Consider the following 24692-nt stretch of genomic DNA (forward strand, 5'->3'; position numbering starts at 1 on the left):
ACCAAAGGACATTGCCTCTCTTTTCAAATAGAATATAAAGTAAGCAGATCCTGTGCTGGGCAGGGCTTTCTCCCAGTTTCCTTTCTTCTTCTTCTTCTTCTTCTTCTTCTTCTTCTTCTTCTTCTTCTTCTTCTTCTTCTTCTTCTTCTTCTTCTTCTTTTAAGTAGTAACTATTTAAGTCTCTAACTTGGAAATACATCTTGAGGAGGAGGCCAACTTGATAGTAAACTTTGTTTTTCCTTGCATTCATACAACATATACTTTTGCACAGGCAAACTGATGCAGTTATCTATAAAGGCTTTGTATTTTGCTGTCTGTTCCCCACTCTGTGTGAGACTGGGTCCCACTGGCTCAATGTATGTGTGGTATTTGGTCCACAGGTGACCTGTACTACTTACCTTGAACACCCTTCTTGCTACTTCCATGAGTATGCACACAGTTTCATACATGTATACAGTGTATTGTGCTCAAATTCACCCCATTACCGTCTTTATCTCCCTCTTAGACCTGCAAACCACTTCTTCCCAGATAATCCCCTCCCTCTCTTGCCCTCTGCCTCTGCCTCTGTGTGTGTGTGTGTGTGTGTGTGTGTGTGTGTGTGTGTGTGTGTGTGTGTATCTTGTGTGCAGGTCTTGTGCAGATAACCACAGCTGCTGTGTGTTCTGACATTTCACAGTTAACTCATGTGTTAGTCAGCCTTCCACTGTGTAGACAAATGACTGAGATAGTCAACTCACAAAGAGAAAATGTTTACTTTTCTCCTTTTGGAAATGGAGCACTTCCATGTCTGTGGAGTTATCTCCTTTCAGCTGCATATCTGGAAAGTGACTTTGCATTGTAGGCAGAAACCTATAAAAACTGTGTAAGTATACTTAGATGTCCCTCTGACACAGGTACAAATTAAAAGCTGTGATGGAGGCCTCTGAAGGCTATCCAGTGTCACTTGGGCCTTTGCTCCTAACAGCAGTCATTGCTTGAATGTTCTCTTGGAGAACTCTTGGGCAAGAAGAAACACGTATTCGTCTGCCCCTCCTTTCCCTCTAACAACTTTTCTAGGTCAAAAGCTGTGAACCTAGACAGATAGGATCCTCTTGATGGAGCCTCTTGCTAACCTAGGAAATTCCAGCACAGTGTAGGGTCCTCAGATTTCTGCCACAGAGGAGTTATCCCAAGAGCTGATATCCCTGGATATGGCCCATTCCAAGTCATTAATATTCAGTATTTAAATGGAGAGAGAGGACAGACATCCAGAAACAAGACAAAGAGCAGAGCAGGTTCTCAGCCAGCAGGCACTGTGCAAAGGCCAACACCCACCCTGGGGGCGGGAGTGGCCGCGGCAGACTCTAAAGCAGGAATGAAAGGAGCCAGCGGTAGAGACCATTTGGCTCCCTCTGGACCTCCTTACTTCCAAACTACCACTCCCCTTCCTGCTGTCAGGACTCTATGGATGCAATCATAAAAAAAAAACCTTGGAAACTGTTGTGATTTCCTTAAATGCTTCTGTCAAGGCAACAGATGGTACATGGCCAAGGCTAAAATGTCCAAAGAAGTGTTCCTTCCAGCCAGTACATTGTATTGCCACACGCAGTTATAAAAGATGAAGGTGAATGGGTCACCTGAGTACAATAGCTGCTGTTCACCCCTCATTTTAAACAAGAAAAGAGTGAGTATAGAGCATCCCTGCCACTGTGTCCCAAAGTCCGAGACCCCATGACTGTGCATGGTTGAAGAACCGTCTCAGAGCAATGTAAAGGAACAGCAATGAAGGGGAAGGGAAAAGATGACTAGGGGAAAAGTCAGGAGAAAATATGCCACGGATACCCAAAGTGCCAACACTGAGCTCCAGAAGACTAAGCCAGACACCTGGAGTACAGCCGAGTGCTAAGAGTGGTGGGAGTGGTCAATGGGAGGGTACCTCCTATGTTCTGAAAGGGGAACCACAAACTCATTTATCCTCTAGTAACATGAGAGAGGAAGCAAGTCATCCATGAGAATGTCCTATGTATCACACATCATTCTCTCCTGGGAATAGTGGATGGGAAATAGGCCAATCATATGAAAACAGAAGGAATTCCCTCTTGGGGCTACAATGCAAGGGCATCCAGGAGACAGTGGAGCAACTCCATCCCAAACACAAGAAGATGGCCAGGTAGCTGCCTGTAGAGTAACACCCACCCCTTCAATTCAGGAGCAATGTCATCACCACATCTGTTTACTATAGGTATGAAGTTGAATTCTTCAAAAAAAAGGGGTACTAACCGACAGGCATGCAGACACATGAGAAGTGCAAGATAGAATCTGTGTGTTTTAAAATGTATGTTCAGATGAGCATCTGTGGGTGTGGTTGCAACTGAAAACAATCAGGAAATAGAAACTAGCAATTGTCAAGAGGAATAACAAAGTAAGCAAGCAGAGTCTGGGACTCCAACACAAAAGGCTCTTGGTGACTCTCATCATGAGCCCATGGTGGTTTCCACTTCCAAATTCAGAATGAGTACAGTGTCAATTGTGAAATATAAAGTAACAAGGGGCTGCCCAGGAGTGTCAGAGGCCCTGTCTGTTGACGTCTGTGCTGAGATACTATTGTCCAGCCAGGAGAGAGCTCTGTGGCCATGTCCTCCAGGGCAATAAGTGAAGCTGTTATCTTTGGAGAATGATCAGTGTGAGTGGTAAGTGGAGGCAAGGAGATGCCATCTCAGGGAGGGACCATGGAGGCGGTACACAGGATCACAGTCCAGAAATGTGCAATGTCTGAAACATGAACAGGAGAGGTGCCATTTTGGACTAGGGAAAGATAACCAGGAAGAATGTGACTGGGTGAGTGACAGGATTAGCTAGGATGGACTGCAAACCCCAACAGAGACTTGTGCCCTGTAGATCCACGGCTACTAGGTGCTTTCCAAGTGGCACTTACAATGATGGTTATTGTCTTGGGGACACAGTAGTCCCTGTGTTGTGGATGGAAGCCCATGAGAATCAGGAGACCAAGGCAGTGTCCCTCACCCAGTTTCACCTGAGGCAGAGCCTTGGCATTTTAAGGATTATTCTATTGTCTTCGGGCTCACAAAATGGCATGGTACATCTCTGCATCAGCTTGCTGGCCTGTATGACGGGGACACCATATCCAGGGCCTCCTCCTACTTGTAGGAACAAATTGATGTATTGGGTTGGCATTGATGAGGACCTAATAGCTCTCTAGAGTCCCAGCCTCAGGAGTCTTTTTAACTTCCTTATCTCCATTGAAGTTTTGGACACTGCAATTCATGATGGAAAGCAGGACAAATTTAAGGAGCAATTTACATGAACCCTTGCATATTCATTTATTCTTGCCTTATAATCTAAAATTATGTTGCTTTGTAGCTTTGGCCATTGAGAGCACTTGACACTAGCCCCTGTGTCCAGCTGATAGCCTTTCATCTCAAGAGCTCATTTTTTTCACTACAAGATGCTATTCCAGTTCACCTAGTATTCATGTGTGTGGTGGTATTGTGTTCTCCAAAATATTGTACACCCTAATAAACTTATCTGGGGTCAGAGAACAGAACAGCCACTAGATATAGAAGTCAGAAAATGGTGGCATACACACCCTTAATCCTAGCATTCCAGAGGCAGAGATCCATCTGGATCTCTGTGAGTTCAAGGCCACACTGGAAACAGCCAGGCATGGTAACAAGAGCCTTTAATCCCAGGAAGTGATGATGGGAAGCAGAAAGGTATTTAAGGCATGAGGATGAGGAACTAGATCCTGGTTAAGCTTTTAGGCTTTTAGCAGCAGTTTAGCTGAGATCCATTTGGATGAGGACTCAGAGGCTTCCAGTCTGAGGAAACAGGATCAACTGAGGAATTGCCAAAGTGAGGTTGCTATGGCTTGTTCTGCTTCTCTGATCTTCCAGCGTTCACCCCAATACCTGGCTCCAGGTTTGTTCTTATTAATAAGACAATTTAAGATTCGTGCTATAAATGTGCGATAATGTACAGCTGTAGAATTGCTGCCATGCATCTTCCCTTTTCTAGCTCTAGAACCAGCTCTTTCCTCATAGAACCCTGGCTTCTTTGGTTGGATAATGGTATAAGAAACCAAGATGTAGACAATAACTGTTGATGCTCAGCCCTCACTCTGACAAAACTAGAAGATAAATGTGCATGTTTAGTCATGTGACTCCTTCCAATAGACAGTATTTGTACCTTTAAATACATAGAACTGTTTCTACATCTACACTTATTTTGAATACATTTACATATGCACATTCATCTGTGTCCATATTAATCTAAACTTGAGTCCATCCACAATGATGCCCCCAATTCTAACACACTACCAGAACTCATTATACGAGTCTTCCCTTGTTTCCCTGCAGCTTCCTGCTTCTGCAATGAGAAACCTGTCTCTGGATGTTCACTGGTTATTTACTCAGTTGTTCTGTTCCAATATTAACCCAGAGCTTCATAATTGTTGACTAATAGCTTCACAGGAAAGAATGCAAAACCCAAGTGCGGGTCCTTCTCCCTTGGTCCACAATCTCACCTCATTTCCAAAGTTGCTTAGGTCAACACCTGTTGTGTGATATTTTGTTTGTGTTCTCACAAATAAAGCTTGTCTGGAGATCAGAGGGCAGAGCTAGCCACTAGTTATCTATAGAGGCCAGGCAGTGGTGGCACACACCTTTAATCCCAGCACTTGGGAAAAGGAAGATCAGGAGTTCAAGGTCACTCTGAGCTACATGAGATTAAACCAGTCTAAAAGAGAAATAGATGCAGGCAGTGGTGGCCCATACCTTTGATCCCAGCACTAGGGAACTGGAGACAGGAATATAAGGTGGATGGAGATAGGATCTACCCCATTTAGTCTGAGGATTCATAGAGACAAGCCGACCCATTCAGTCTGAGATTTTGTAGAAGTCTGATGGCTGGCTGTTCTGCTTCTCTGATCTTTCAGTTTTCACCCTGATATCTGAGTCCAGGTTTTTATTGATTAAGACTAATAAGGATCATGTTTCATACACATTCCCACCAAGCCCTTCAGTGATGCTGCTTCATAAGTTTGTAAGGCTGTGGTGGTATTGTGTTCCCCAAAATGTTGTGCACCCTAATAAACTTATCTGGGGTCAGAGACAGAACAGCCACTAGATACAAAGGCTAGAAAATGGTGGCACTCACACCTTTAATCCTAGCATTCCAGAGGTAGAAATCCCTCTGGATCTCTGTCAGTTCAAGGCCACGTTGGAAACAGCCAGGCATGGTGACACACGCCTTTAATCCCAGGAAGTGAGCCTTTAATCCCAGGGAGTGATGGCAGAAAGCAGGATATATAAGGCGTGAAGACCAGAAACTAGAAGCATTTGGCTGGTTAAGCTTTCAGGCTTTCGAGTAGCAGTTCAACTGAGATTCATTCTAGATGAGGACTCAGAGGCTTCCAGTCTGAGGAAACAGGACCAGCTGAGGAATTGGTAAGGTGAGGTAGCTGTAGCTTGTTCTGTCTCTCTGATCTTCCAGCATTCACCCCAATATCTGGCCTTAGGTTTGATTTAATTAATAAGAACTTCTAAGATTCCTGCTACATGGGGCAGTTAGACCTCCTGTCATAATCTGCATTTCATCCTGGTGTCCCCTGCCCTCCTACTCACTTTATTTGTAAGCATTTGTAACATACTCTGTGCTTAAGTTCCCTGGGCATCGACAGTTATGTGCCAAGCACTGCGTACCCACCATGATAACATGTATGTACAAGACAGTTTCTCAGATATGCCAGCTTCAAACAAGAAGTAATATAGCTTCAATGTAGTCAATTTGGGGCGGGGGTTGGTTTTTCAAGACAGGGTTTCTCTGTGTAGCTTTGGTACCTGTCCTGGATCTTGCTCTGTAGACCAGAACTCACAGAGATCTGCCTGGCTCTGCCTCCCGAGTGCTGGGATTATAGGTGTGCGCCACCGCTGCCCAGCCTCAATATAGTGTCTTTAAGATGTGATCTTCAAAATAATCATGTGCTATTGGCTTTTCCCTTTTGCCCTGTAACTGCTGTCTGAGTTTCACAACAGAAAAGTGGATAAGTCATCAAACACAAGATCCTTGGTTCCATCCTGAGCACTGACAAAAATAAAAGAACACTGAGTGGTAATTAACTTGTGAGGCTTTATATATTTCAAAATGTAAAAGTTAGAGTTTATACTCCCAAAAAGAATGCAGAGTCCTGCAAACTAGCTACATTTCATTGCCCACAGGGATGTGGGGAAATCAGCAGCTGGTCCTGGATTCAGGACACTTCAGATTCTGAACACATTTTCATTTAAGTGTATGATTTTTAGCAAATTAATCTTCTTTACCAAACCTCCATGTGTTCATCCCTTAAGCAAGGCTATTATTCATCCTCAGCCCTCTGCAGCACATAAAGATTCTAAGATGAATGTAATTTAAAATGACTTTTTACTCACTGTGGCAATCTGTGTTTTCCAAACATCGCTACAATGACATTCCATTTCACTCTCTCTTCTTCAGGGCAACCTTGCCCCTGCCCTATCCTGGGAGGAGCCCAGTTCTCATGGGTTCACTTAGCACCCAGTGTGTCACTGAGAGAATGCAGGAAGGTAGTGCTGTGTGAATTCTAAGGCCAGGGTCACTGAGGCCCTGCATCTTCCTCATCTGCAGAGATGCAGATATTATTTTAGAGACCCAAGATGCTGTGCAAAGAATTAGCCCCTGTGGGACCACCACATTGAAAGCAAGCTACTCTATGGAGAGGCTACTGGTACTAGGCCCTCGAGCCATCTCAGCTCAGGCCATAGATGTCTAAAAAAAATTCCAAATTGGACGTCCAGTCCATTTTCCTTGTGAACACTATTGAGAACCCTCTGCTGAGCCCTTCCCAGACTCTGGTCCACAGCATCATGAACATCCCCTGACTATTGCCTTAGCCCCTGGCATACTTAGCTGCAGAGTGACTGATCACCAGATCCCTCACAACTACACTATAGTTACTGTTCAAAAATTGCTTATGTCCAAATTCTCATGTTCCCAGAGACCCCATGATGTAGTGACTCATTACCTCCAACTGACAGAGGAGAAGACCAAAGCTCAGGGAGGGAAAGAATCTTGCTGAAAGCCACTCTAGTGGTAAGCAGTGAACTTGAAATCTGGACAGTTAGGGAGAAAAGCTCTTGGGCTCCCAAAATGCTTGCAGACACTTGGGGAAGGAACTATTGGAAAATTAAAACTGCCTGCTTTGCCTTCAGGATCAGACTGTGGCCATAACCCTCATCACTGCTATTCTGGCCTGTGAACTGAGCCTCCTGTTAGGATGAAGACACCAAACAAAGTGTCTTTAAAGATTTTGCCTCATTTCCAGGGAAAACGCCCTTGTTAATTATATTTATCATATTATTTTTCCATTGAAAGCATCTGAACCTCTTAGATACAGATCATCCAAATAGGAATGGCAGACTACTTAACCAAAACACAAGATGAGCAGACCAAACTAACTGGCTTCCCAGCCATTGCTGAGCACCTAATGCTTCCAGTCAGGGCACTCACAACTGAATCAGCAGTGTCTGTTCCCATGGCTACAGTTCCCACTGAAGTAACCAGTCCATGCTACAGATGAGGGCGGGGGAGATGGAGCTAGCATAGATGGAACTGATGGTGGGGAACGCCTTCTTCCATACATGATAGGATTGGGGAGTCTCCACTGTGGGCTCTCTAGGAGACTCAGCCCTCTGATTCTTCTGTCCTTCTGGCCCACAAGGCAACACTGGTGTCACTGTCAAATGGCAGAGGCTGGACCAAAAAGAACCTCACACAACTACTCCATATGACCACTGTTTCATCTATGCTTTATTCACAAGGTGGAAAGTGCTCAGCAGATTCTCAGGGAGCAGCATCCCAACAGACCCCAGATACTAAACCTTCAGATGTGGGCTCTCCCCTTCTACTTTGGAGGTTTGGAGTAAGGGTTCCCCATGCTGCCTCGCTCCAGAAATTTCTGGCATAAATTGAGATACCCACTAACCAGGATGTAACTTAAGTTCACACTTTACCTGGGGTACTAACACATAACCTCATCCCTCATGGAACTACTTCTACTTGGGGTAGAGAGAAGGAGGCAGATGCAAGCTCTGTCTCAAGAAATTTTCATATCTACATCTGAGCTACTCCTCTCCCAAAAGGCAATATCCGGGGAGAGACCTTCCCTTTCCAATACAGCACCTCACTTGGAACCCACAAACATTTCTAACAAGCCATGCATGCCTATCAGACACCAACAGGTCTACAGGCAGATGACAATGTGTTCACATTGAGCCATATACAGTAACCTCCAAAGGGACAGGGGACGCTAACTTCCTTTGTATCTTATTCTTTCGAGTCTGGTAAAAAAGTAAATGTCCTATCTTTGCCTTTGAATTTATTCCAAACAAGGAGCTTCTTGTTAGCTTGTGTCTGAGAATTGGCACTTCATTAGAAGCTCTAATAAAGAAGTCGATGTAGACATACTTGTAATTTTGCATTCTGCTTCCAATCAGGGAGCCCAGGGGACTACACAGAGGAGGAGTGCTGTGCACACAGGCAGAGCAAATGGCAGTTCTCTCAGCATGTCTCAGCATCCATTCACCTGAGCAGAACCATAGAGCACACTGCAGAATCATGTCTGTTGTGTATATATGTCCCATCAAATCTTGCCTCGTAAGTAAGGCTCCTTTTGATTAGGATAGGCAAGGCAATGCTACAGGGACATTGTTTGTGAGTCAAACACTTTCAACAGGAAGCATGATGGTAAATATTTCCAATCAGCACAGGTATGTCCATAGGCACTGTCTTCCTTTAGCGTTTCTATTTCTGTGGTAAAACACCATGACCAAAAGCAATTTGGAGAGGAAAGGATTTATTTCAGTTTATAGTTATACATCACAGTCCAGCACTGAAGGAAATCAGGGAAGGAACTCAAGCAGAGCAGGAACCTGGAGGCAGAAACTGATGCAGAAGCCATGGAGGAGTGCTGCCTACTGGCTTCCTCAGCCTGCTTTCTTATAGCGTCCAGGACTACCAGCCCAGGAATGGTACCATCCACAATGGGCTATATCATTGAATATACATGAGTCATCCACAATACACCAATGATCATTAAAGAAAATGCCCACAGGCCCATATGGCGGGGGAATTTTTGCAATTGAGGTTCCTCTTCCCAAATGACCAGCTTGTTTCTAGTTGACATAAAACCAGCCAGAACCATCACCTTGCTATGGGTTAAGTGTAAAATAGCTTCTACAGGCTCATGTGTTTGAACACTTGATCCCTGGCTGGTGGTACTGTTTGGGGAGATTGTGAAACCGTTGGGGCCTACTAGAGGAAGTGAGTTGAAGGAAGGAGGTCTTACGGGTTATAACTCAGACACACTTTTGGGCTAGCCTGTCTGTTTCTTTATCTTCCAAGATGTGAGTCCCACTGCCATAAACACCACCCAGATTTCACTGTCATGGTGAACTGTATCCTCCTCATCCTCCTCCTCAATCCAGAATACATCCTTCCCCTCTGGAGTTGCTTCTTGTCTGGTATTTGGTAACAACAACGGGAAGAGTAACAAGTGCACATTGGTTAGGAAGTTGAGACATTTTCCACTAAAGGGTGAAGTCTCTCAAAGAACTGGAAGGAGCAGAAAATGCTCAAAGGCATTTCAAAGACAGTCCCAGTGGAGACAGACAGTCAGGCTAGGATCTGGCTCAAAAGAGGAAGTGACTTTTTCACTTGGAATGAAAAATCCCAGGACATACATTTTGCACTAGTAATTAGGTACATACAGGGATCGTTTGTGGGAGGTGGAGGACAAAGTGAGCAGTTGCCTGGCCAAATGGGACAACTTCAGCAAGAGAATGTAAACTGTGTAGAGTAGGCAACAGATATCCTTCTGCTGGGGCTCTGGAGGGTGGGAACTTGAGGTCAGGTGCCAGCAGGTTCCGCTCAGGACTCTTTTCTAGGTTACAGGCAGCCATCTTGGTCCTTGTGTCCTACCTGGAAGACTATGATGCTCCTGTTTTTTCATGTTCCTATAAGAGAGTTAATATCAGCATAAGAGCTTCACCTTTTGACCCCAAAGGCCTCACCTTTCCTCCTCATTGGGAATCAGGTTTCAACATAAGGACCCAATATGAACATAGACATTCAATCGATGGCATTTTGGCTCACAGACACACCTCCATGGAATAATTGACTTTACTAAAGTCCTTCTTTTGAAGTGAGTATTTTGTAGTAAGAGAGGACATTTATGTGGGTTTGTGATTTACAGTCTTTCCTCTTGTGGCTGTGTCCTGGACTCACCAGAGATCTGAGGACACAAAGAACACAGTGCTTACCACAAGGTCTACTTCAGTTTTATTTCACCTGTCAAATAAATTCTGACATTCTTACTCCCTTGCTCCCACTGTATCATCAAACATTTGGTGTTAGTTTAGGAGAAGAGCTCTTGCTGCAAGAAATAAAGACAAACATGCTGCCCCCCAAAGAGCGGATTCAGAGGGGTGCATGCCTGGCTGGCAGACTCTGCCCCCAGTTAGAAAGCAATAAGATTCCAGGGAGACCAGAAGCCAGGTATGAGCCCAGCACCAGCCCAGCATACCTATATCCGGGTTGCTTGTACAAAGCAATTAAAGAAAGTTCATATCTAACAGCTTTGCTAAGCAAGCCGGAACACAATGAGCCAAATATCTGAAATTAGCATTGAAGTCGAGTGCAGCAACATAGAAAAAAAGCCATTGGTGCCAAATTCAATTTTCACAGTCAGTCCTAGGATATTCCTGGCTGATAGGGGTCAGCACCTGCTATATTTATAATATCACTGGGCTGTTTCAATCCATGTTGGAAAAGGTGGTTCCCAGAAACAATTTGATCCAGCTGCAAAATAAAAACTTGTGAAAACCATTTATTAAAGGAGTAATGTTCAATGTTACCCATGAGCAAGGTGATATGCTAACTATTGACAATTAAAATGTGAGCAACAAAGCAGCCTCTACTCCTTGGGACATTACAGTCCAGTGGAGAAATGAGCATCATTTCAGTAACTGGTGTGAACAAACAGGCATCAGTTCTGTGGAAGCATGGTGTAGACAGGCATGACCAGAAATAGTGTGTGAGGAAGACTTCTCTGTTATGACAAATCATCAAGTTAAAGGGTGGCCAGAAAGACTGATTATGCTGCCAATGGGCAGCTAGGGTGATGGCAAGTTTAGCTGTGGTTTTGATGAGGTAATCAAGTAGTGGAACTCTGTCGTGTATATGTGTATGGGCTGGAGTTAGGAAGCCAAGGTTCAGTACATGAGACGGTAGTTGAATCTGTGGGTTTTTTTGTTTTTTTTTGTTTTTTTTTTTTTTTTTTTTTTGGTTTTTCGAGACAGGGTTTCTCTGTGTAGCTTTGCGCCTTTCCTGGATCTCACGCTGTAGCCCAGGCTGGCCTCGAACTCACAGAGATCCGCCTGCCTCTGCCTCCCGAGTGCTGGGATTAAAGGCGTGCGCCACCACCGCCCGGCCGAATCTGTGGGTTTTAATGATTGGTCAAGAGTTAAGTAACGATAGGATGGCCTTTGAACTGAGCCTTTGTTGATCCGGCCTATGCTCTGCAGTTCCACCGTGATGACTCCATGGCTTCACTCTCATTAATTCTATTCAGGACTCAGTGAACCCCTTCAGCCTGAAGACTCATCTCCCAATCCAGTTTGGACAGTCCCCAGCCACTGCTTTGAGCACCCTTTCTACCCTCCTCTCTCCTGAGTGCTTTATCTCCTCAGGGTTTTCATCTCTGAATCTTTCTGTGCTGCCTTGTTGACATTTTTAAATCTGTCTTCCAGAACACAAATCCTTTCTTCAGCTGTGCGTAGTGAATCATCAACCATAAGTGAAATACAACCATAACTCTCTACTCTTTCACTTTTGAAAACTCTTGCTGCTTCCAATTTTAGATTTGTTTTAATGTGACCTATTACCCACTATAGATTAATCATAGTTTTTTGTCCTTCTTAATCGCTGAAATCATTTCAATTATTTTGAACATTGAGATTGCCTCTGCTCTAGTTTCTACAAACTCTACAGTTCTACTCTCTTAGATCTCTATGACTAGATTAAATAGAATTGCTTTGAAAGGACGTGACTCAGGAAGTAATGATTCTGTCTCACCAGTCTCTTATGTCTCCTGCAGTTTATAATTTCCTATTGTGGGTCTAACTAGAACCAGGTTTATATTTTTTTTCTCTGCTGGAAACTCATGAGCTCTAGCTGTGAATTGTCATTGTCCTTAGAGACCATCTTTGTGGTGTTTCTCCCCCCAGCTTGAGTGCTGAATCCATTTGTATTTTAATTTCTCAGCAGGGCACTTGTGCCCTGAATATAATAAGCACAGAGCCCACACCTCTGATTAGCCTGGACTTGGTTTGATTGCTTACTCAAGGGCCAGGTCAAACACAGAGCTCGAAGGCTTACCAGCATAGAGGAGTTTCCAGCACCCTTGCAGAGAGAGGACACTGTTTTTGAATTTCTGGTTTTATGCACGGGCTCTCTTCTTGCCAAACACTTTATCTTCTCTCCCCTCAAAGCATTGGAAACAGCCACAGCCCACAGACCTATCTCCTGGATGCACATTACCCATGATTTCTGTTGGAAGGATAGGCCAGGTTACCATCTTGAAATCCAAACTGGATTCTTTCACAAGTGAACACCAACCTCAATAACAAAGGCAAAAGACTCTTAAAAACAGGAAAATCTTAGAAAACAAAAATACAAACAGAAGTATAATTCAAATCATGGAAGAACATAGGGAAGAAGATGAATCTGGTTGAAATACATTATATGAAATTCTCAAATAATTAATGAAAACAGTTTTTTAAGTAAGTAATCATTCCTCTCTGTGGCACACATTCATCTTTGGCCTACTCTGTGCAGCATGACGGATTGGGCTACCCTGGGCATGGAAGGTCCAGCTAGAGTTCCCCACCAGTTAGCTGGGCCACATAATCAACATTTCTACTAAACCTGCACAGGTTCAGTGAGCACAGGAGTAAGGGCAGGCTCTGGATAAAAGTCTCCAACACAAATCTTACTCTTAGAAGTTCTGCAACTCTGCATTTTTCTCGGTCTCTATTTGTTGTTTAAAGGCAGGTAAAATCAATTCCACAAAAGTGAGGCATCTCTATAATGTTGCTTCTCCCTTCTAGAAGATACTACATTTAAAAATAGAAAGATGCAAGTTTGCCAACTGCACTGCAAATAAATGTTTTGCCTAGCCAGTACTGGGGCTGCTGATGGTAACAGTCAAAGGTCCATAAAGCACTGTATCTAACTGCGGGTCTCCGTTATGGCTCCTGAATTGGGGCTTCTTCAGAGCTAGGTGGTATCAAGACTGGCTTTTGTATATATGGAGAGAGGGGGAGAGAGAGAGAGAGAGAGAGAGAGAGAGAGAGAGAGAGAGAGAGAGAGAGAGCTCCTGGTGGAGCAGGCATTCTTTCCATTCTTATTACACTTGAATTAAAAAGATTCAGTCCTGAATGTTGTATGAATTCTCCAAGTAAGCAAAAAGCTTGCTCTCAGGCATAAGCACTGAATCTTGGGTCTCACTCTGGCCCAGTTGCCCAGCTGGGAATCAGTGACTGCTTTAGCATGCTGATACCAACCACAGTCAGAAGTCAGTTTGCAATTTCTATTTAAATTGGCTATTTCACAATATGAAAACAAACACCAGTTCCTTGAAACTGCAGTACACCTTGTACCTCTTAGAGATCACATTGGCCCCAAGGCCAGCAAGCTGTGGGAGGCTGTCCATCTGCCATGGCCTGACTCTATTTCTTGTATTCTATTCACATTTGCTTTTAATGTGTCTTCTCGCCATTCTAGGTTCTTTGTATTTGATCACGACTTTATTTAAAAATAAACACATTAGAATTTGTCAAATTTTGTTTCCCTGCAGAGAAACTCTGCTAAAAGCTTCAGTGTCTCAAACACCATCTTGAGACCATGACCACAGTTACACTAAATGTCACAAATGTCTGTCTTATTTTTTAAAAAAAAACATTTTTAAGCAGCAAGAAATTGTGGGTTGATTGATAGAATCTTGCCCCACCCAGAAATTATCTAAATGCCCTATGTTCCTAGCAGGGTACACTGCTCTTGAGTGACAAAGAATAAAACCCGAGCCTGTGTGAACCACAGTAATGATGGCATGAGGAAAACTATAATGTTTTTATAAATTGTATTTACTAATGCACAGTTATAGGACATATTGAGGTGGTTTTGGCGGTATACTTTCTCTGTGCTTGGAGTTGTTTTTGACATGTATTTAAAACAAGGGAAATTTACTCAGCAGCCAAAATTAGAAGACCGGCAGTAAGCTGGGGACACTTCGTCATAGACAAAGACTCCAGAGCATGGCTATGTATGTGGAAATGAGATGCTGAGGAAGGAGGTCATCACTGTAGATGATTCTTGGCATGCCTCTCAGCAGTGTCCTCTTCCCTAGAACCTGAACTGGCCCCAGTGACTCACCTGTAACCAAAAGGACACAACATCAGGGCTCCGCTGAGTCTTCTGTGGAGTTCCCTCTTTCTTGGCTCCCATTTGGGGTCCTGGGGTGCCACTCAGGAATTGTCGCTATCAATGGCCATGATGGTGGAGAGGGAAAGATGCTAAGTATGAATGAAGCCATCTTGGACCCTTCAGAGGAGGACAAGCACAAGTTAGAGATCAAGCAACCCCATTTAATGTCAATGTGATCTGACCCGAATTCCTGATTCTAAAATAATACTTTATCGTCAAATGGTTGTGTTACACACCACTAATTCTGGAGTCACTTGTTACCCAGCAACGGATAATTAGGACAGTCAGTCTCCTCTACCCACAGGGAAGTCCTCAGAGGGGAATGAAATGTGAGCAGGTAACCCAGTCCTTGCATGGCATTCCAGAAGCAGGTGATTGACTAGGAAACCAGGCAGAGTCCGAGAAGGGAGAGGGATTAATGAGTGAAGGCTTCTCTAAGTAAGATGAACGGTAAGATCAAAGTGACACCGATCAATTTCCCTTGACCCCTCTTACATTTTCAGTTTTCAATTCCAGGGTCACCCTTATCCTAGGTCGCTTTACTACACTCTGCACTGCTCTGCCTCCTAGCTGTGACCCTTCCCATCACCATAGATGTCTACAAAACCGAGGTGCATCAGGAGAACTTTCTGACTGCATCACACCCTTGGACCTGCCCAGCCCTCACCTAGGTCATTGTTGCCTCTAACTACAGTAAGCTCAGTCTTTTTTTTTTTTAACAGAGATTCATTATATAGCTCTGGATAGTGTCAAACTCCTGATCTGATCCCTCTACCCCAGTCTCATGAGCTGGGATTATAGGAATGTACCACCACATCAATCAAGAGGACTTTTGTGAGTCATATCAGGCCTGGCTGAAGCTAGCACTTCCCTGAGAAATCCAGAGTGACCCAATGCAGCCCATCTGTCAGCAGACAGGATATGGGACATCATGGAAGCAACATGAAGCAATTTTTTTGGACACAGCAAATGGTGTCAGTGTGACCTCCACATACCTTGACACTCAAAGTTCTCCTTGCCAAGGACCTGTGACTACTAGAAAGCTCATAGCAGAGTGACTAGTCATTGGCTGGGGAGGGCAGAAGTATGGGGGAGTGAGCTCAGGAAGATGCTTGTCCTCAGCACTGGTGGAGGGAATTGAACTGGACATCCTAGAGGTTTGCCTTCAGGAAATGTTTTCAAAATATTCTCCAGATATCTTCAGTAAGACCTACACAACCGTCCCCTGCTCACTGTCTGGCCATATCCCACTCTTAGCTTACCTTTCCTGACTCCATATTCTCAGTGACCTTCTCTGAGACCACCTTCACATTGTCCCTGCACTTAATCCTTGTCTCAGCATCACTCAGGGAACCCAGCCTGACTGGAGTGACATTTAGAATAAACGGATATATTTTCAGTGACATATGCAGCTAAAGCATCCCCACTATCTCAATTCTGTCCCAAAAATGCTTTTAAAAATACAGTCAGAAGAAAAGGAAAAAGGAGATGGAGACATTGGAAACAAAGATGGGGACATATCACACAAAAGCTGTGAGCAGACCAGAGAGGGTTCAGTGCAGACAGTGGAATCTGACAGGCTCCCAGGAAAACCCCATGGACATCAGCCCCATGGACCAGTCAGCCTTGTGATGATGCACTTAAGTGTTAAATACCATCCAACAATTGCTCTGACCCCTGAGAAAGCCTTTCCCCACCACACCCAAGCCCCAGATGAGACCTGAACAAGTGGAGGGGCCTTTAGAAAGGGGCTGGGATATAGGCACATTCAGGGAAAAGAACACTTTTAATTGTACAATTAGTATGTTCAGGGAGCTAAAAGGTGGAATTATTTTTCTGAAGCAAAACAAGGAAGTGAAAATGCAGCCGTGAGAGAAGAAGAAGAGTCCTTGGAAATACAGCAGGGTGCCACTCAGAGTGAAATCCCATAAAAGGCTTGAAGGAGCGCTAAGGATAACTCTCCTAGCCAAGGGCAAGCAGTGGACCATAGTACATGCGCACACACAAAAGAGATAGGGGAAGGTTAGTTCAGCAATTGAACAGGAAGGACTTTCACTTTAGTGTTTTAGAATACCAGGAAGAAGGGTGCCCTCAAACATTCCTAGAGAGAAGGGAAGGTCCACAGAAGTATACTGAGTGCTGCTGATGCTGGCCTGGTGAGTACTGGAAATGAGAAATGCATGAGAAGAGGTTGTAAAAATTTTAGGGAAAAAAAGTTCCCACATGAATTATATATCTGGCTAAACTGTTAAATGATCAAATAGATAGAATATGGCGATTTACAGGTACACACAATCACAAGCATGGCTTTCTAGGCAACTTCAGGAGCACATATTGTAAGGTTATGTCTTCCTGAGTGGAGGCTGGAGGCCAGGAAATAAGACCTGCAGGACTGGAGAGAGTAGCAGGAAGTGGCTCTCACCTTTAATCCCAGCACTCAGGAGTCAGAGGCAGGTGGATGTCTGAGTTTTGAAGCTACCCTAACCTACATAGCGCTAAGGCTACCTTGTTGAGGAGGTGGGGTGTCGGATTTTTCATGAGGTACGGGTCTGCGCCAGAGAACAAAAGAATAGGAGAAAAATACTGCAAATTTTGAATTCGGGTTTTTGCCCAGGCCAGTGGTCTGTGGTACAACTCCCACTGGTGGCGCTGGTCAAGCATGCTTGACCACAGATCTCAGCCAGCACACATCACAAAGGGACGCAACAGACCCTCCACAGTGTACAGTCTGGATACTACATACAGCTAGGGACAGAGGTGCTCTAGGGAGATATCTGAACATCTTGGCACCCAGGTCAAACGTTCAGGATCTCAATGTACACAGAACACAACTGTGAGCACCTAGTGGCAGTGGAGGCCATGGGCTCATGGCCTCCCTATCACAAGATTGATGAGCTGCTGTTATCAGGACCTTCTTCATGAACTATAGAAGCCACCAAACCCTGGGGTGCACTCAGCTAGACTTCCTTTTGGGGGGTGGTTGTTATATGTTCTTTATGCTTCCACATGCTGGCCCTGGACCTGTGCAGATGAACCTACAAATCAGAGTCAGCATGCCTGGTGGGAGGGGGGTGGTGTGCTGTGAGGCAGGCTGCCCTCATGAGCCTGTTCAGGGAATGTGAGATCTGCTGTCCTGTATCCAAAGCACTGTCCTATCTCAGAAAGTGTCAGCTGAGGCTTTTCTCTCCCTGTGGCCTCTGTCTTCCAGGCCAGAGTTGGGCTCCAAAACCAGTGTATACCCACAAACTGTCTCAGAGCCTGTTAGTGAGCTTGCTCTACTCAGGATATACCAACTGCCTTTAATGTGGCATGTTAAGGTCTAACAGTACTCAAGAATGCAGGAAGTTTCCCTGTTAGACCACAATTGGAGATGGAGTGAGCATGGAGATAAGTGCCTGATTTCCAGATCTAACCAGTGGTAAGTGGCTAAACATCCTTATTCAGACTTTCCATCTGTCCCTCATTCCTCTTAAACTTTGTGTATATGGCAGCTAATGTTGGAATGAGCTGTTTGGTCTAAGGGCCATCCCCTCCTGGGGGCTCATCATGGCCCCGCTGTGCTCCTCCCACTGCCAGTACAGCGCTCAGTGTCTTTTCCTGGCACAGTGGATGTTAGCTGGCAGTAAATCATGGAAATGACCTTGAGAATGCAAAGACATGTAAGGCAGCCAGGTACTCATACCAGAGGAAACACAGGCAGTCAAGGTGCCCACAGTGTTAGTAATTTTCAGAGAAGTGGCTATAAAGACTGCAGGAGCCTGTCCCAGACTCGAGGAGGTGGGGTCCAGCATTTGCTGCCAAGGCCCTCATGCTATGCGTGACCCAGGACTCTCCATGAGCAACCAGCAGCCTGGCTGGGTAGATGATGCGGAACATGGAAGTATCTGGCCTGAATGCCTCCTTCCCTTTAGGATAGTAACTACAGGAAGAGCAGAGCCGCAGGGCACTCTTTCAGAGAAAATTGTGCTTTTTTTTTTTTTTCAAAACCTCAAACTAAGCGGTTTCCAGCAGAAGGAAATGGACACTTTGAGAACTGCTTGTCAAGATTTCAATCTAGAGCTAGAGAATCCTCAGCACAGGGTCGGTCACTGGCGCACCGAAAGACCAGAGTCCAGGTACTTCAGAGAACATAGTCTCATCACAGCAGGAGACTGGGTGTCCTCAAGGAGAGGCATGGTGTTGCTGAGAACCAGGGTCCCTGGATGTCAGTGAATCTCCTGTGAAACTTCAAATCTGAGCACAGGTCTGTGGACACTTGTGATGTGGAGATGCTGGAACCGTGAGTTTCTGCAGATATCGAGATCCCTTCCTTGACTCCATAGAATTTCCTTCATCCTGAAGTTATTTCACTGTGTCCAAGTATGGGGGACCAGGAGAAGAAAGGAGAATATTCCAGCCTGTGAAACTATGTTAAGAAAAGTCAGTTGGGTAACTCAGGGACCAGGATCTTCAGCACAAAGAGGAGATATTAGAAAGCTAGATGGGGTCAACCTTACAGATCTCCAGGTCTGGAAATGTCTGGGCCAACTAGTAGACTCTGCAGGAATCCTGGCAGAACCACCCTGCTTCCCCATAGAAAGCAATGCTTATTTTAGATTGAACCATCTCCTAGCCCTTGTCCATGGATGAGCTCTCCTATCAGCCAGACAGAGCCATTAAAACGACCACCCAAGAAGAAGAAATAACCACTTCTCTGCAAACTTGGCATGTCTTACCTCGACAATCAGAGCAAAGTGACCATCACATGTCAGAAAGCCTTGAGTTCTTTCACAGGAACACAGTGTGTTCCTTTGATCCAGTTGTTGGGTGGCCACAAGTCTAGCTAAAGAGACATGAACGGGTAGTGGCAATTTTAGCCAATGCACAGTTGTCCTCACCAAGAGTTCTCCATTTTTTAGCGGTTTTATATTCTCAGTTTAAGATTTTATTTATCCGTTCATTTCTTTATATACTTCTTTATTTCATCTATTTGTTGTGGTGTAGGGGATGGGAGCCAGGGAGCCAGGCATTCCAGGCAAGCGCGCTACACTGAGCTCCATCTCAGCCTTATTTGTCTCAGCTGAAACTGCTTTTCATTCATGAAGGTGAACTGCTTCCTTGAGTCTTAATGGCTGCTTTTGCTCTCTGATTTTAAGATCAGATCTTCCTTGTATCTTTACAGAAAGACAAAAGAAGAGAGCTCCTTATCTCAGGAATCAGAGTGTACACAGTGCTCTCTGCATGCCCAGCCCCTCATAGTTTAGGTGGTTTCTCCCTTTTCAGCTATGTCTAAAACCCTGGGCTTGCATATGGGCCTGCATTATACTTGCTTTTCTCTCAGAGCATGTTCTCTCTCTCTCTCTCTCTCTCTCTCTCTCTCTCTCTCTCTCTCTCTCTCTCTCTCTCTCTGTGTGTGTGTGTGTGTGTGTGTGTGTGTGTGTGTGTGTGTGTGTGTGTGTGTATGTGTGTGTGTGCATGTGTTGATGTGTATGGGCACATGTGTGCAGAAGCTTGTAGCGGCAGAGAGCAGCATCAGACGTCTTCCACAATCACTTTCCATTTTGTTTTTGAGACAGTCTTTCACTGAAACTAGAGCTTACCAATTTGGCTCAACAGGTTAGCCAACAAACCCCAGGGTTCCTCTGGTCTCTGCCTCTCCAGCACTAAGTTTCCAGGCACACACTGCCACAGCCAACTAGGGGTTAACACAGTAAGCCCTTTCCTTTACAAACTAAGCCATCTTACCAACCCAGTTTCTAAGGTTCTCTTTTCCTGTGACTTTATCTGTGGGCTGAAATCCACCTGTACAGGGTTCAAGAGTAGAGAAGCCATGGCTGCTGGCCACACTAAGGCCCCTCCCTGTGCCCTCCTCCTCTGGCATGCAAAGGTGCACACCAAGCCATTGCTACTCCAAGCTTGTGAGACTCCTGCACTTTCTGTTTTATGACAGACATTACTCACAACATGTTGGCTAAAGGGCAGGGAAAGAAATACCCAGGCACAAGGGAGCTTGTTCTTACTCTGCCGAGGAAAGAAGGCAGCAGTGTTCTCACTACAATAAGCATAGGCTAACAGGGCTTCTCGGGACTGTGAATCATGTCTTTGTGGCTAGGAAGGTGTATTCAAATGGAAGGCGGATATTAAGTCTTACTACACACTGTCACCTCCCTCTTGTTCAGTCTGGTGACTTTCAAAGTTCTGGGTTCCAAAGTGGCAGAGGAAAAACCAAAAGAAAGCCCCCTGTTGTGACCCTCCAGAGGTGCAGCCTCTTAAGCCCAGGAACCTGAATTTGGTTACACTCCAAAGGCTGGTTGAGATCAGATTCCATTCTGGCTAGAGGAGCCCCCAGGTAGACATTCTGCATGTGCCTCTGTGGTAGTATTAGTTACCTTCTCCCAGGGACCATGTGGTGGTTTCCCAGTGGCTTTAGGGGTAAGGGGGTAGCCTATGGTTTGAACCTTCTAGAGGCAAAGATTCTGAGCTACAGTGAGGAAGAACAAGTTGTCTATCTGGAAGGGGGTAGCCTATGATTTGAACCTTCTAGAGGCAAAGATTCTGAGCTACAGTGAGGAAGAACAAGTTGTCTATCTGGAAGATGATTCCACGTACCTGGTGGTGAGCAGGACCCTGAGGAAAGACCAGGAAGAGGTTGCCAGAAGCCACTGAGGGCAGGTACTGAGTACGGCATCCTAAGGAAGAGTGAATATTCAGTTCGAGGAGAGCTCCACAGGGGTGGGAACAGATTCCCAGTCTTTCCAGCCCAAGAAGCAGACAGGAGATGACCACAACAGAATCCAAGTCAGACTGACAAGCCAGTTCCTCTAGACCTCTGACCACAAGAACTGTGGGACATAAGTGAGTAGCCTTGCTTATGGTCACAGAGGTTGGAGTTGTCGTGTTTCTTAGCAACAGATGACAGACACAGCACAAACTTCTAGACTATGAGGGCTGAGGCCTATTCTGGTACAGAGAGCAGCAGGTCAGGCTGGGTCTCAGGAAAGCTGCAAGAGGTAGGTGGCTAGTTCACATACAAGCAAGCAGTGTTTTCACACTCATGGGATACCCTGAGACTAACTTCTTGGGGTGCTTTCTAAATACTCACCTTTGCCACGGGAGTTTCCTGTGTAGATCTGAGTATAGACAAATCTAGTTATTCGGGGCACTCTTCGTTCCAGCCAGTCTCCCCACCCCCACTGTGTCTCTGTTGCCTAAAGGCACTGGTTACATCTGTCCCTTGTCCTTGTCTCCTCCTTCTCCTTCCCCAAAAGAGTAGCCAGGAGTAGCATGAAGAATCCACTGAGCTGGGCCGGTCTGTTTATGAAGCACACACTTGCACATAGTCTTGTCTCCATCATCTGCAGACAGGCTGAGCACTCCTACCTTCATACCTAACAATTAACCTGTCATAGGACTTTATGCTGTTAGCCAGGAGGCAGGCATTTCTTCCGGTTTGTCCCCTCCCAAAGGGTCAAGAAGAAGGCTGGTAACCACAGTTATCCACTTTCCGAGATGAAGGGTTGGTGCGGAATCCCCTTCCTGAGGTCATGGGGTAGGTAAATGACAACTGTTCCCATGGCTTTGGGACTCCAGAAACTCTGATCCTGGGAAAGGCAGTTGTGAAGGAAGTACAGCATGACCTTACCTACCTGATGCTTTGGCTGTCTCTACCACACTGTCCTCATGTCACACCCCTGGTGTTTGTTGGAAGAAAAAATACTCAACAACTGAGCAACAACAACAAAAGAGAAAGCAGGATCTTCTAAGGCAGACTAGGAGAAGGAAGGAGTAAGCCTGATCCGCAGACATGGAGACTTGGGGTATGAGTGCTTTGGCTCCCTATGCTCAGAACCTTCAGTACAGGGCCAGAGTTCAGCTGTAGAGATGGGCAGGCCACTACTCCGTGTTTTCACCCCTGAACAAACAAAGATCAGTTACTAAGGGCTAAACCATGCACGGCTTTTGAAGGTGATATTTCAGCACTTACACAGTTGGTCATCCATTAATAGTTACTGACTGCCCACCAACATCACCATCCACCTCCTATGGGCATGCTCTAGGTTCCCAGTTGACCATAGAGGACAAGGGAAGTGCAGGCCCTGGTCCATAGTAAGTACCCACAGGTTCAACTCTGATGAGTCAGGAAAGTGGCACTCAGGAGATCTTTCGGAAGGTTCTTGATCAGCTAAAGTGGGCTCTGCACCCACCCTCCAGGTTGCCTTTGTCTCTCCTCCTCCATACTAGCCCAGGAACACCATGTGAAGGCTAGGATAATGACAGGCAGTGGTTAGCTGTGCTGCCTGCTGATGTCCCAGGGCTGTTCGGGGTTAATGCCAAGAAGGGCAATTACAGTGAATTATGTTATAGGACATTGGAGTGTTTGGGAGCATTGCTATGTAAAATGAAACCCAGCTAATTATAGCTTAATTAATTAATTACTGCTGTCCTTTGAGGCTTCTCATTTTAAATTCCCTCAACTCCACTTCATCAGAACCTTGTCCACTGTTAGCTTCCAAGCTCAATGCCAAGGCAAGAAATGAGGAAGGAAAAAATAAAACCCAGCTTTGAAGATTCAGAAGCTGGTGTCCAGAGAAGGGGTTCAGTGGCAGAAGTGGGTCCTTATGAACACATCACAGATTTCCAATCTCACTAAACCAGCATCAGGCGATTTGGAAAATGATTTCCCACTCACCAGTTATCTCCAAGTCTGGTCTTCTATATAACTCATGGCATATGTTATTGCTTTTAGGTTAAGTGAATAGCATGTCCTCCTGTACCCACATATAATGCAGAAATATCACAGATACACCATGAAAAGTGGGACCAGTGAGAATATACAGCTTTTTAGGGGTGGCTCATGAGTTAGGGGATGCCACAGAAGAATGAGCTCCACCTTTCTGCTGAGCAGTGAGTCCTCTGCTTCTTAGGATTAGCCTTCCTCTGCATCACTAAGAGTTACAGGGGATCATGTGTCTCAGCAGCATCCACTCCACTAGTCCATGAGCCATGTGGCTCAGGAAGTCCCTCCATATTGCTACAACTTAATCCAACAGTGCTCTACTTCCTGAATCAAGGAGCATGCGTAGCGTAGTGTGGCGAAGAGTCCCAGCCAGCCAGTAGAATCTGAACACAGAGATTTATGCTCCTCCACCAGCAGATCTGGGACAGGAGGTTTCTGAAACTAGTTCACAGGTCTCTGAGTGTTGACATGAGCTTCCATAATCACCTCTGGGATTCCCCACAGCCTCAAGACACCCACTATTTAGATGGCTCCATGTCCCCAGGCAGGAAGGAGGAGTGTCTTATGTAGTTTCATGGCTTATCAGAGAAGAAAATACTTCCCAGAGTTCTTCCAAAGATGAATGAGACCTTCCTACAGCACTCAACTCCCCTCTCTGGATAGTGTGTTTAGTCTCAGTTGTGGAAAGGGACTAGGAAGGGAGGAATTAAAGAAGGATTTACGGGGTCTGCCCTCAAAATGCTGATTCTGAGCCAATATCTAATCTCAACATCACTGTTTACCTCATGACTCCAAGAAGGTTAAACCTAACCCAGCTTTTGCAGGGGTGGGGAGCAGTCAGGAATCAAAGGTGCCTCAGCACATGGTGGCTAACTTCTGAAGAATGGAACCTCAAGACTTCTGGGATGCATTTAATAATATTATGCCCTACTTTTCTCTCTGAGAAATGAGAGATACAATTTTCTTCTCCATACTTCTATTGGGCTTTAGAGATTGAAAATGTTCTTTAGAAATTGTTTTCCTAATGAAAACTATACCATTGTTGAGTAGGAAGTATGGCAGTAGAGATGAGAGCCTCACCCACCCCTGGTCTATCATTCCTGAGACCCTGCCTTCACATGTGTGGTCTCACTGGGATACTTCAAGATGTGACTTCCTTAAAACAAGACAGAATGGGAGCTTCGACTCCCTTGACATGTGGGAGCAGCGACAAACACCAACCATATACTCCTTTAACAGTTAGGGACTTACCAGGTGCCCAGTCATTATGGGAATCCTTGCTGTTCCCGTGTCCTTGCCTGTATTGGCACATCCTCTCTGTAGTCCAGTGAAGTTGAATGTTGGAAAGGAGCCAAGCAGAACCCTTTCCTCGCCATTATTTCCAACTTGTTCACTCTCCCTCTGTTTTTCTCTGCCAACTCTG

General features: G+C 45.2%; 1 protein-coding gene and 1 long non-coding RNA gene across 3 annotated transcripts in view; one reads left to right on the forward strand and one right to left on the reverse strand.

Annotated features, from left to right (window-relative positions):
- On the reverse strand, nucleotides 1–24687 carry LOC128102441 (uncharacterized). The gene is made up of 3 exons (XR_008215399.1): nucleotides 14503–24687; nucleotides 12448–12618; nucleotides 1–10025 (listed from the first exon to the last, which is right to left on the reverse strand). It is a non-coding gene; the product is annotated as an uncharacterized LOC128102441 (long non-coding RNA).
- Nucleotides 1–24692, forward strand: part of Syndig1 (synapse differentiation inducing 1) — a 164809-nt gene that overhangs the window by 138936 nt on the left and 1181 nt on the right. The window lies entirely within an intron of this gene.

Source organism: Peromyscus californicus, unplaced genomic scaffold (assembly GCF_007827085.1).
Source record: "Peromyscus californicus insignis strain IS unplaced genomic scaffold, ASM782708v3 Scaffold_7__1_contigs__length_154581171, whole genome shotgun sequence".
NCBI lineage: Eukaryota > Metazoa > Chordata > Mammalia > Rodentia > Cricetidae > Peromyscus > Peromyscus californicus.